The sequence below is a fragment of the Nerophis lumbriciformis genome, linkage group LG36 (genome assembly GCF_033978685.3).
Source record: "Nerophis lumbriciformis linkage group LG36, RoL_Nlum_v2.1, whole genome shotgun sequence".
Taxonomy (NCBI): Eukaryota; Metazoa; Chordata; class Actinopteri; order Syngnathiformes; family Syngnathidae; genus Nerophis; species Nerophis lumbriciformis.
This window is the reverse complement of record NC_084583.2, coordinates 15,443,716-15,458,174: the sequence shown is the minus strand read 5'-3', so window position 1 is coordinate 15,458,174 and position 14,459 is coordinate 15,443,716. Positions and strand designations below refer to the sequence as shown.

Genomic DNA, 14,459 nt, shown 5'->3' with positions numbered 1-14,459 from the left:
ATATATATATATATATATATATATATATATATATATATATATATATATATATATATATATATATACATCCTGAAAATATGCAAACAAAACTGTGTTTAGATAATTGACACTTTAAACTTGCATAAATAAATATTAAGGATTATAACATAACTTGGCTTCTGAGAGTTTCAAAATGTAATGAATAAAATGCTAAAGTTGTTGATAAACAAGCAATTATTTATTTTATTTTAAATTAATTATTATGATAATTTAAAATCAATTATTTCAAATATGTTTATTGTAATGTATAATTCTATGGCTGGATGTAATAAAGAGTCAGGAAAAAATACAAATAAAAATACAATTAATTTTGATGTTTTTAGCAAAATATAGTAAAAATTTATTTTGTTTTTTGTTTTTTTTAATTAATAAATATATTTATTTTTAGGTAAGATAAACATAATAATACAATTTATCTCTAGTCTGGATGATTTAGTTCTTGTCACCCTGTTGTCCTCCCGTCATGAAAAAAGGCTGTCCTCACTCAGGTCCGCATGGAGCTGGAGGGGGCGTGGCTTCCAGCTCCGGCTGAAAATCGGGAGATTTTCGGGGGAATATTTGTCCCGGGAGGTTTTCGGGAGAGGCGCTGAATTTCGGGAGTCTCCCGGAAAATTCGGGAGGGTTGGCAAGTATGTTCATGGTACTTTAAACTCTACAATGCACTGTACTAGGGTTGTACAGTATACCGGTACTAGTATAATATCGCGGTACTAATGAATCAAAAACGGTACTATACTCTGTTTGAAAAGTACCGGTTCCCGGGCATGATGGCGCGGCGTGACATTGCTGGTTTTACGAGCAGAGGAGCATGTTCGGCAGCGCGCACACACAGAGTACTTACAAGCAGACACAGTGTGTAGACAGGAAAGGGAGAATGGACGCATTTTGGTGTAAAAAGTAAAGATAAAGGTGAAGTTATAACACTGAAACACCCTCAGGAAGAGCTGCTTTAAGACATGGCTAGATAGATAGCGGCTAATGTCCTTCCGCTGTCTTTAGCTACTTCTAAATCACTAATCCTCGCCTCCGTGGCGACAAATAAAGCATACTTGCCAACCTTGAGACCTCCGATTTCGGGAGGTAGGGGGTGGGGGCGTGGTCGGGGGTGGTTAAGAGGGGAGGAGTATATTGACAGCTAGAATTCACCAAGTCAAGTATTTCATACATATATATATATATATATATATATATATATATATATATATATATATATATATATATATATACATCCTGAAAATATGCAAACAAAACTGTGTTTAGATAATTGATACTTCAAACTTGCATAAATAAATATTAAGGAATATAACATAACTTGGCTTCTGAGAGCTTCAAAATGTAATGAATAAAATGCTAAAGTAGTTGATAAACAAGCAATTATTTTAATAATTAAATATGGTCATTTTAAATGAATTTATTAGGATAATTTAGAATTAATTATTTCAAATATGTTTATTTTAAAGTATAATTTTAATGCCTGGATGTAATAAGGAGTCAGAAAAAATACAATTAATTTTTATGTTTTTAGCAAAATATAGTAAAAATGTATTTAGTTTTTTTTTTAAATTATTAATAAACATATTTATTTGTAGGTAAGATAAACATAATACAATTTATCTCTAGTCTGGATGATTTAGTTCTTGTCACCCTGTTGTCCTCCCTTCGTGAAAAAAGGCTGTCCTCACTCAGGTCCGCATGGAGCTGGAGGGGGCGTGGCCTCCAGCTCCGGCTGAAAATCGGGAGATTTTCGGGGGAATATTTGTCCCGGGAGGTTTTCGGAAGAGGCACTGAATTTCGGGAGTCTCCCGGGAAATTCGGGAGGGTTGGCAAGTATGAAATAAAGTAAGTTTATTCCAACAAAAAATAAGCTGAAATAACTGAAAACATGTTTTATATTCTAGTTTCTTCAAAATAGCCACCCTTTGCTCTGATTACTGCTTTGCACACTCTTGGCATTCTCTCCATGAGCTTCAAGAGGTAGCCACCTGAAATGGTTTTCACTTCACAGGTGTGCTTGAAGCTCATGGAGAGAATGCCAAGAGTGTACAAGTTTATTCCAACAAAAAATAAGCTGAAATAACTGAAAACATGTTTTATATTCTAGTTTCTTCAAAATAGCCACCCTTTGCTCCCATTACTGCTTTGCCCACTCTTGGCATTCTCTCCATGAGCTTCAAGCACACCTGTGAAGTGAAAACCATTTCAGGTGGCTACCTCTTGAAGCTCATGGAGAGAATGCCAAGAGTGGGCAAAGCAGTAATGGGAGCAAAGGGTGGCTATTTTGAAGAAACTAGAATATAAAACATGTTTTCAGTTATTTCCCCTTCTTTTTTTGTTAAGTATATAACTCCACATGTGTTCATTCATAGTTGTGATGTGACAATCTACAATGTAAATAGTCATGAAAAAAAACAAAAAACACACGCGTCGAAGTAAAAAAAAAAAAAAAAAGAGCAAAATTGAAGTGAAGGAGGTGACTTCTCTCCTGCCTCCACCCCTTTGGCGAGGGAGGGAGGGCATTGCAAGTCAAATTAGGCAAAAGAGGGGGGCGCTTGTAGTGAAACTAAAGGGACAAAAGACGCGTGGACCCTCTGTGGAATTAAAACACGGGAAGCCAGCACGCAGAGGGAAGGAAGAAGTTTTGAAGTTTGAATGAATTTTCTTTTTTTTGTTGTTTGCGTTTGACTCTTCCCAGCAAGCTTCAAGAAGCCTCCTCGAAAAGACTCACCTTTTTCCTCACTGAGAAGCGACAGCACTCAAGTAAGTAGCATTTCCTCCCTAAACGGGTCGGATGGAAGATGTCACGAGAAAAGAAAAAAAAAGTGGCGCCGTGAACGCACACACACACGTGGCATTGCAACTTGCATTTCCTTCCAAGAAATGACAACTAAATAGACTTTTTTGTTTGTTTAACTAGGAGATGTTTGAACTAAACAAGAAACTAAATGAGGAGGAAGGAGGGGAAAAGTCCCAAGATGTTTAGGAAGTGAACATTCGGAAGGCATTGCTTAAAACTAAAAGTTCAAAAGGAGCACACCTTTTAAAAGTTGTATTTGTTGTACGTGTGCATGACTTACTTTCACACTCAACAATAAGTTCATTGGTAGAAATGAAGAACTACAGTTAGAAACACACAAAAGTGAACGTTAGACGGGGGAGATAAAAATGTTGCGTTTACTGACTCCAACAAAGTCGGCCATTGCCCCTTTCAGTTCTGAGAGAACCACAGCTAAAACACGCAAAAGTGATCGTTAGATACAAATGTTGCCTTCACTGACTCCAACAAAGTCGGTCATTTCCCGTTTCATCCATCCATCAATTTTCTACCGCTTGTCCCTTCTCCTTTCAGTTCTGAGAGAACTACAGCTAAAACACGTAAAAGTGATCGTTTGATACAAATGTTGCATTCACTGACTCCAACAACGTCGGTCATTTCCCTTTCAGTTCTGAGAGAACTACAACTAAAACACGCAAAAGTGATTGTTAGATACAAATGTTGCCTTCACTGACTCCAACAAAGTAAGACATTTCCCCTTTCATCTATCCATTCATTTTCTACCGCTTGTCCCGTCCCCTTTCAGCTCTGAGAGAACTCCAGCTAAAACACGCAAAAGTGATTAGACACAAATGTTGCCTTCACTGACTCCAACAAAGTCGGACATTTCCCCTCTCAGTTCTGAGAGAACAACAGCGAAACACACAAAAGTGATCGTTAGACGGGGAGATAAAAATGTTGCATTCACTGACTCCAAAAATGTCGGTCATTTCCCCTTTCAGTTCTGAGAGAACTACAGCGAAACACGCAAACGCGATCGTTAGATAAAAATGTTGCATTCACTGACTCCAACAAAGTCGGTCATTTCCCCTTTCATCCATCCATCCATTTTCTACCGCTTGTCCCTTCCCCTTTCAGTTCTAAGAGAACTACAGCTAAAACACGCAAAAGTGATCGTTAGACACAAATGTTGCCTTCACTGACTCCAACAACGTCGGTCATTTCCCCTTTCAGTTCTGAAAACTACAGCGAAACACACAAAATTCATCTTTAGACGGGGGAGATACAAATGTTGCCTTCACTGACTCCAACAAAGTCGGTCATTTCCCCTTTCAGTTTTGAGAGAACTACAGCTAAAACACACAAAAGTGATCGTTAGACATAAATGTTGCCTTCACTGACTCCAACAAAGTCGGTCATTTCCCCTTTCATACATCCATCCATTTTCTACCGCTTGTCCTTTCCCCTTTCAGTTCTGAGAGAACTCCAGCTAAAACACGCAAAAGTGATCGTTAGACACAAATGTTGCCTTCACTGACTCCAACAAAGTCGGACATTTCCCCTCTCAGTTCTGAGAGAACAGCAGCGAAACACACAAAAGTCATCGTTAGACGGGGAGATAAAAATGTTGCATTCACTGACTCCAACAAAGTCGGTCATTTCCCCTTTCAGTTCTGAGAGAACTACAGCGAAACACGCAAACGCGATCGTTAGATAAAAACACGCAAAAGTGATCGTTAGACACAAATGTTGCCTTCACTGACTCCAACAACGTCGGCCATTTCCCCTTTCAGTTCTGAAAACTACAGCGAAACACACAAAATTAATCTTTAGACGGGGGAGATACAAATGTTGCCTTCACTGACTCCAACAAAGTCGGTCATTTTCCCTTTCAGTTTTGAGAGAACTACAGCTAAAACACACAAAAGTGATCGTTAGACATAAATGTTGCCTTCACTGACTCCAACAAAGTCGGTCATTTCCCCTTTCATCCATCCATCCATTTTCTACCGCTTGTCCTTTCCCCTTTCAGTTCTGAGAGAACTCCAGCTAAAACATGCAAAAGTGATCGTTAGACACAAATGTTGCCTTCACTGACTCCAACAAAGTCGGTCATTTCCCCTCTCAGTTCTGAGAGAACAGCAGCGAAACACACAAAAGTCATCGTTAGACGGGGAGATAAAAATGTTGCATTCACTGACTCCAACAAAGTCGGTCATTTCCCCTTTCAGTTCTGAGAGAACTACAGCAAAACACGCAAACGCGATCGTTAGATAAAAACACGCAAAAGTGATCGTTAGACACAAATGTTGCCTTCACTGACTCCAACAACGTCGGTCATTTCCCCTTTCAGTTCTGAAAACTACAGCGAAACACACAAAATTCATCTTTAGACGGGGGAGATACAAATGTTGCCTTCACTGACTCCAACAAAGTCGGTCATTTTCCCTTTCAGTTTTGAGAGAACTACAGCTAAAACACACAAAAGTGATCGTTAGACATAAATGTTGCCTTCACTGACTCCAACAAAGTCGGTCATTTCCCCTTTCATCCATCCATCCATTTTCTACCGCTTGTCCTTTCCCCTTTCAGTTCTGAGAGAACTCCAGCTAAAACATGCAAAAGTGATCGTTAGACACAAATGTTGCCTTCACTGACTCCAACAAAGTCGGTCATTTCCCCTTTCAGTTCTGAGAGAACTATAGCTAAAACACGCAAAAGTGATTGTTAGATACAAATGTTGCCTTCACTGACTCCAACAAAGTCGGTCATTTCCCCTTTCATCCATCCATCCATTTTCTACCGCTTGTCCCTTCCCCTTTCAGTTCTGAGAGAACTACAGCTAAAACACGCAAAAGTGATCGTTAGATACACATGTTGCCTTCAGTGACTCCAACAAAGTCGGTCATTTCCCCTTTCAGTTCTGAGAGAACTACAGCTATCTACAGCGAAACACGCAAACGCGATCGTTAGATACAAATGTTGCCTTCACTGACTGAAACAAAGTCGGTCATTTCCCCTCTCAGTTCTGAGAGAACTACAGCTAAACACCAAAAGTGATCGTTAGACACAAATGTTGCCTTCACTGGATCCAACAAAGTCGGTCATTTCCCCTTTCATCCATCCATCCATTTTCTACCGCTTGTCCCTTCCCCTTTCAGTTCTGAGAGAACTACAGCGAAACACGCAAAAGTGATCGTTAGATACAAATGTTGCCTTCACTGACTCCAACAAAGTCGGTCATTTCCCCTTTCAGTTCTGAGAGAACTGCAATGAAACACACACAATTCTTCGTTAGACGGGGGAGATAAAAATGTTGCCTTCACTAACTCCAACAAAGTCGGTCATTTCCCCTTTCAGTTCTGAGAGAACTATAGTTAAACATACAAAAGTCATCGTTAGACGGGGGAAATAAAAATGTTGCCTTCACTGACTCCAACAAAGTCGGTAATTTCCCCTTTCAGTTCTGTGAAAACTACAGTTAAACACACAAAAGTCATCGTTAGACGGGGGAGATAAAAACGTTGCCTTCACTGACTCCAACAAAGTCGGACATTTCCCCTTTCAGCTCTGAGACGTCCGTCTCTTTACATTCCCGAGAAAGTGCTATTATGACGACGTAAACAAAGTCCAAGTATGTCAACACTCCACTATATATAGTAGCGTCAGAGTTGGCTCATGTGTTCCGTATATTACGAGCATGGGCCGTGCACTTGAACGCGGCAGCAGCCTCTCCTCCAGGAGGGAAGGAGGGAGGACTGAAGGCCGCCCAGGGGGCTCCGTAACTGGACGCCGCGCGGAGGCCGTGCCCGCGGAGAGACAGCTGCTCTCGGAGCACCTTCCTGCTTTTATACGATTTTATAACGGGGCCCCTTTAAAGAACCCCTGCTGGTTTGAGTTTATTTTCTCGGAAACGAGCGAGGAAAAAAAAAAAAAAGAGAGTTTTCTCTGCACTTTTGGTCTTGGTCACAATAATCATCAATAATAAGTGCATAACTGGGTTGGGAAAAGGCATCATAGTAATATTAATTGCAATATTAATATGTCTGACCAAAACAGATCCCATTCCTTAATGGAGGACACTGTACTATTCATTTATTACCATTTATAATTATATTTTGCATGTTATTTTATGTCAAGGATGAACACACTATTTATTTAAAAAAAAAAATTAAAAAAAATCCATCAATGTGGAAGTAGTGTCAAAGCGCTTTGAGTACCTTGAAGGTAGAAAAGCGCTATACAAGTACAACCCATTTATCATTTATTTATTTATTATCTATTTATTACACAAAATTCCATGCATGCCAAACTAACTAATTATATTTTTCTTCTAATTTCATGTCCCCAGAAACCCCAACACACAATTAATCAAATCCACTTTATTTGTATAGCATATTTTTAAAACACGCATAAGAAAAAAGTCGACACATTGTGAGAAAAAGACGGCTTTAAGTTCATTTATTTATTTTTTCAATTTTTGGTTTGTAATTGGTTTGTAATCTTTATTATTTACTTCAAGTTATTACAGCATGTCTCTCTATATACATATTTATTTTTATTTTTTAAATACATTTTGGCCAAAAGGGGCGCATTTCAATTCCTTACACACACTTGTTATTTCATATGTTGACAGTCAATTTTTTTGGGACCACCATCATTTTGACCTTGTGCAAAGTAGTAATTGGAGCAAAAGAGTGGCTATTTTGAAGAAACTAGAATATAAAACATGTTTTCAGTCCTTTTTTTTGTTAAGTACATAACTCCACGTGTGTTCATTCATTGTTTTGATGTGACAATCTACAATGTAAATAGTCATGAATATAAACATTGAATGAGGAGAAGGTGTGTCCAAACTTTTGGCCTGTACTGTGTATATATATATATATATATATATATATATATATATATATATATATATATATATATATAGTTATACAATACTTCTTTACTTTACTATATTATGGATCACGATGTGGGAAGAAAGGGATGGAAAGGAGAGGGAGAAAAGAGGAAGGGGAAGGAAAAAAGAAAGAAAAAAAGTGTGCTTTTGAACAATCATATATGGTATGTGTATATATGTGTATATGTATATGTATATATATATCGGTAAATGCATGTATTTACCTAAGTTAAAGTTCCAATGATAGTCACACACACACACTAGGTGTGGTGAAATTTGTCCTCTGCATTTGCCCCATCACCCTTGATCACCCCCTGGGAGGTGAGGAGAGCAGTGAGCAGCAGCGGTGGCCGCGCCCGGGAACCATTTTTGGTGATTTAACCCCCAATTCCAACCCTTGATGCTGAGTGCCAAGCAGGGAGGTAATGGCTCCCATTTTTATAGTCTTTGGTATGACTCGGCCGGGGTTTGAACTCGCGACCTACCCATCTCAGGGCGGACACTCTAACCACTAGGCCACTGATGCTTAACAAGGCATGTGACCAAGTAGTATGATTGTGACTCTCGAGTCCTCACTGCAAAAAGTCAGTGTTCGAAAACAAGAAGAAAAAAATTACAAAAATGAGGGGTATTTTATTTGAACTAAGCAAAATTATCTGCCAATAGAACAAGAAAATGTGGCTTGTCAAGACTTTCCAAAACAAGTCAAATTAGCTAACCTCAATGAACCCAAAAATAGCTTAAAATAAGTATATTCTCACTAATAACAAGTGCACTTTTCTTGGTAGAAAAAGAAGAGACCTTTAAAAATATTTTTAAATGAAGTAAATGCTAGTGCCATTATCTTGACATAATGATATGCGCTCGGCATTACATTTCTTGAAACCAGCAAACTTATACTAAAACCTAATTTATTGTTCTTAAAGGGGAACATTATCACAATTTCAGAATGGTTAAAACCATTAAAAATCAGTTCCCAGTGGCTCATTATATTTTTCGAAGTTTTTTTCAAAATTTTACCCATCACGCAATATCCCTAAAAAAAGCTTCAAAGTGCCTGATTTTAACCATCGTTATATACACCCGTCCATTTTCCTGTGACGTCACATAGTGATGCCAATACAAACAAACATGGCGGATAGAACAGCAAGCTATAGCGACATTAGCTCGGATTCAGACTCGGATTTCAGCGGCTTAAGCGAAATTGAAGAAGAAACTGAAGCTATTGAGCCATATCGGTTTGAACCGTATGCAAGCGAAACCGACGAAAACGACACGGGAGAAAGCGAGGACGAATTCAGCGATCGCCTTCTAACCAACGATTGGTATGTGTTTGTTTGGCATTAAAGGAAACTAACAACTATGAACTAGGTTTACAGCATATGAAATACATTTGGCAACAACATGCACTTTGAGAGTGCAGACAGCCCAATTTTCATCAATTAATATATTCTGTAGACATACCCTCATCCGCTCTCTTTTCCTGGAAGCTGATCTGTCCAGTTTTGGAGTTGATGTCAGCAGGCCAGGGAAGCTAGGGTCGATATTCTTCTCTTGATCATCTTCGGTGGCATAAGGGACGGTGTGAGTCAAGACATCCAGGGGGTTTAGCTCGCTCGTCTGCGGGAACAAACTGCCGCCATTGCTTGCCGTGCTAGCGAGGTCCTTTGTCCCTGAATTGCTCACACACTCCGGCAGATTCAATGGGGGTCTGGCGGCAGATTTCTTTGACTTTATGGTTGGAAATGCATCTGCTTTGAGTGTCGCAGGATATCCACACATTCTTGCCATCTCTGTCGTAGCATAGCTTTCGTCGGTAAAGTGTGCGGAACAAACCTCCAATTTCTTGCCACTTTGGCATCTTTGGGCCACTGGTGCAACTTGAATCCGTCCCTGTTCGTGTTGTTACACCCTCCGACAACACACCGACGAGGCATGATGTCTCCAAGGTACGGAAAACAGTCGAAAAAAACGGAAAATAACAGAGCTGATTTGACTCGGTGTTTGAGAAAATGGCGGATTGCTTCCCCGATGTGACGTCATCGCTCCGAGAGCGAATAATAGAAAGGCGTTTAATTCGCCAAAATTCACCCATTTAGAGTTCGGAAATCGGTTAAAAAAATATATGGTCTTTTTTCTGCAACATCAAGGTATATATTGACGCTTACATAGGTCTGGTGATAATGTTCCCCTTTAATGGAAAGGCAACAAGGCAAGCGCTTGTTACTCTCGGGGTCTCCTAGCCGCTCAGGCAAATCATATTGTCTAAAAATGCATTTTTCCATGGATAACATGACATCATCGTGCCAAGTGTGTGCTCTTTCAGTCAATTAGTGCGCATATATACAGCCCGGCCCCCGGCCAAAAATGTTTTAATTGTAATTTTGAAGAATTTACCTGAATGTGCATGAACTATTTCTGTTCAAAATTGTTATAAATGTTAAATGTTTAAATATTAACTGTCAGTTTACTGTACTGTGCCAACTGTACTACTATATGAGTTCGTGTTTTCTATTGTTTCTTTGAAAATAAAACAGCAAAGTCCATTTGGCTGTCATCTGTTTTAATTATGAGACACAATTGTGTCAAAGTCATGCTTTTTTATTTTATGCTTGAAATAAGAAATGATTACTTTAAAAAAGTAGTTTTATACTTGTGAGTGTTGATGACACAGCTTTGCAACACTTGATATTCTAGTTTCAAGCATGTTTTACTCAATATAGGTCATCAAATCTCAGCAACAAGCTGTAATATCTTACTGAGATCATTTAGGACCAAAACACTTAAACAAGTAAAACACTCTAACATAAAATCTGCTTAGTGAGAAGAATTATCTTATCAGACAGAAAATAAGCAAATATCACCCTTATTTGACATATTTCATCTTACTTAGATTTCACTTTTTGCAGTGCTTTCTTGTCTTTCTTTATCTTGAGATTGATTTCTTGTTTGTTTGTTTTTTCCCCTCTACTTGACATGTACAAAGTGAATGTGGAAAGCTTTTAGTACCTTTTTGGGGTCAGGGAATGTAAACCCATACTTGGATTTATTTATCTATCCACTACGCACTTGGAAGTGTATTGTTTACATGAACTGAACACCAGATAAAAACCATTGAATTTATATATTTATGAATAGTAATATCTAGCTATCCTGTAACATTGCATCATTCAGCCTCGCTCAGGCATTTCAGGAAGCAAATTCCTTATATGGCCTGAACACACACACACACACACACGCACACACCCATGAAAACAAACACACACACACACACACACACACACGCTTCACAGCCCTATGACAGTTTGTCTCACAACTTCCCGCCAACACCAAACCTGCCTGCATCTTAGTGTTGTGAGTCCTTTTGTGTGTTGATAGGAATGTCACAACAACATGAACGCCCTACTTTAACCCCCCCCCCTACACACACACACACACACACACACACACACACACACACACACACTCGTCTTTACCCTTGCAAGTGGACAAAACAGGCGGGACGCTTTCAAAGGATATCACCTTGCAAATAACCATTAACTTAGAATTTAATGGCAGCAACGCATTGCAAAAAGCGCATTTTTACCAGTGTGTTACATGGCCTTTCCTTTTAACAACACTCAGTAAAGGTTTGGGAACTGAGGAGACACATTTTTGAAGTGGAACTATTTCCCGTTCTTGTTTGATGTACAGCTTAAGTTGTTCAACAGTCTCCCTTCTCATATTTTAGCCTTCAACATTTTCAATGGGAGACAGGTCTGGACTACAGGCAAGCCACAAAATAAGCAGGGGCGTCCATGGTAACGTTGCTTGGATGGCAGCATATGTTGTTCCAAAACCTGTATGTGCCTTTCAGCATTAATGGTGCCTTCACAGATGTGTAAGTTACCCATGTCTTGGGCACTAATACACCCCCATGCCATCACACATGCTGGCTTTTACACTTTGCGCCTCGAACAATCTGGATGGTTCTTTTCCTCTTTGTCCACAGTTTCCAAAAACAATCAGACCACAGAACACTTTTCCACTTTGCATCAGTCCATCTTAGACGAGCTCAGGCCCAGCGTTTCTGGGTGTTGTTGATCAATGCTGGCTTTTACACTTTGCTCCTGGAACAATCCGGATATTTTTTTTCCTCTTTGTTCCGAGGACACAATGTCCACACAAAAACAATTTGAAATGTGGACTCGTCAGACCACAGAACACTTTTCCACTTTGCATCAGTCCATCTTAGATGAGCTCGGGTGTTGTTGATAAATGGCTTTGGCTTTTTGCATAATAGAGTTTTAACTTGCACTTACAGTTGTAGCGACCAGCTGCATCATAATTATCTGGATTGACACAGCATCTACACATCCGATCAAGTATTTCTTAATCAATGGATGACTTTTGCCATCACCTTGGGATTTGTGTGAGACAACTTGTGGGGGGGGGGGGGGGGCTTCATGTCTGGAGATTCACAGGGGAATGTGTGTGTGTGTGTGTGTGTGTGTGTGTTCTCGTATTTCTACCCTTCTTGGGACGTGAAGAAGGAAAAGTATCTTCCATATGAGGAGGTGTGAACAAGTGATGACATAAATCATGGTCCCAATAACATTGCATCTAATAGACAATGTCTCATTTGCACCCCTGCTGGTCAAAATGAGGATGGTCCCAAAAAAAATTGACTGTCAACATATGAAATAACAAGTGTGTGTAAGAAATTGAAATAACAAGTGTGTGTAAGAAATTGAAATGCGCCCCCTTTGGCCAAAATGTATTTAAAAAAAATATATATATGTATATAGCGACATGCTGTAATAACAAAGTAAATAATGAAGATTAAAAACCAATTATAAACAAAAAAAAATTGAAATAATAAATAAATGAACTAAAAGCAGTCTTTTTCTCACAATGTGTCGACTTTTTTCTTATAAAATTGGGAACAATTTCTCATGTTCTTTCTGTTTCTGTAAAATTGCAATATTTTCTAAAATTATTACTTTTTAATGCAAAATGGTGACATTTGTCATACAAAATTCAGACTTTTATCACAATATTGCCAATTGTTTTGTTGTACTTGTCAAATAGTGACATTTTTTTGAGTAAAATTATGACTTTTGTCATCATTTTGCCAAGTAAAATTCTGATTATTATTATAATATTGCCAAAATTTTAAAGTTTTCTTATAAAATTGTGACTTTTGTCGAGTAAAATGACGACTCTTTTCATTAAATTGCCAACATTTTAAGCTTTTCTTGTTAAATTGCGACTGTTATTTGGGTAAAATTCCAACTTTTATCATAATATTGCACAAATGTTCAGTTTTTCTAGTAAAATTTTGACTTGCATTGAGTGAAATTACGACTTTTATTATAATATTAGAGGTAGGCATTTTACGGAGGTCTCGACAAGGCAATAAATACAAGAATGTGTGTGTGTGTGTGTGTGTGTGTGTGTGTGTGTGTGTGTGTGTGTGTGTGTGTGTGTGTGTGTGTGTGTGTGTGTGTGTGTGTGTGTGTGTGTGTGTGTGTGTGTGTGTGTGTGTGTGTGTGTGTGTGTGTGTGTGCGTGTGTGTGTGTGTAGTGTCAGTTGCAGAAGAAACACCCTTTTCTTGAAATTCTCTTTATAGCACAATGGCTGCCTGCTGGACTGTATATAATCTCATTACACACTTCTTTCATGCTTACATACAGTATGAGGACATGGGCCGCACACGCGCACACACACACACACACACACACACACTCTTGTATGTGTTATCTTCTTGAGACCTGAGAAAAATGCCTCCCTCTTTAGGACCAGCCTTTCTAGATATATAAAGAAGTGTATTTACAACATGAATAATATATACATACCATGCAAATATAAAAAAAGCTTGTTGTGAAAAATGAGTTGGAATTTCACAAGAAAAAGGTCACAATTTCACAAGAAAAATGTAAAATGTTGGCACTATTACAGTAAAAGTCGTAATTTTGCTCAACGCAAGTCAAAATTTGACAAGAAAAACGGAACATTTCTGCAATATTATGATAAAAGTTGGAATTTTACCCAATAACAGTCGCAATTTTACAAGAAAAGCTTAAAATATTGGCGATATTATGAAAAGAGTCGTCATTTTACTCGACAAATGTCACAATTTTATAAGAAGACTTTAAAATTTTGGCAATAATATAATAATAATCGGAATTTTACTCGGCAAAATTATGATAGAAGTCATACATTTACTCAAAAAATGTCACTATTTTACAAGAACAACAACAAAAAAATGGCAATATTGTGATAAAAGTCAGAATTTGCATTTTGCATTCAAAAGTAATCATTTTAGATCAAATTATAATTTTCCGAGAAAATATTGCAATATTGCAGAAACAGAAAGAACATGAGAAATTGTTCCCAATTTTATAAGAAAAAAGTCGACACATTGTGAGAAAAAGACGGCTTTAAGTTCATTTATTTATTTTTTAAATTTTTGGTTTGTAATTGGTTTTTAATCTTTATTATTTACTTCAAGTTATTACAGTATGTCTCTATATGCATATTTATTTTTATTTTTTAAATACAATTTGGCCAAAAGGGGCGCATTTCAATTCCTTACACACGCTTGTTATTTCATATGTTGACAGTCAATTTTTTTGGGACCATCCTCATTTTGACCAGCAGGGGTGCAAATGAGACATTGTCTATTAGATGCAATGTTATTGATTTATGTCATCACTTGTTCACACCTCCTCATATGGAAGATACTTTTCCTTCTTCATGTCT

General features: G+C 38.1%; 1 protein-coding gene across 1 annotated transcript in view; it reads left to right on the top strand.

The window, feature by feature from the left end:
- Window positions 1-2,616: 2,616 nt before the first annotated feature.
- slc43a1a (solute carrier family 43 member 1a) overlaps window positions 2,617-14,459 on the top strand; it is a 100,371-nt gene continuing 88,528 nt past the window's right edge. The window contains exon 1 of the mRNA XM_061930077.2: window positions 2,617-2,796. The gene's annotated coding sequence lies outside the window, so the exon portion shown is untranslated. The remainder of the gene's footprint in view (window positions 2,797-14,459) is intronic.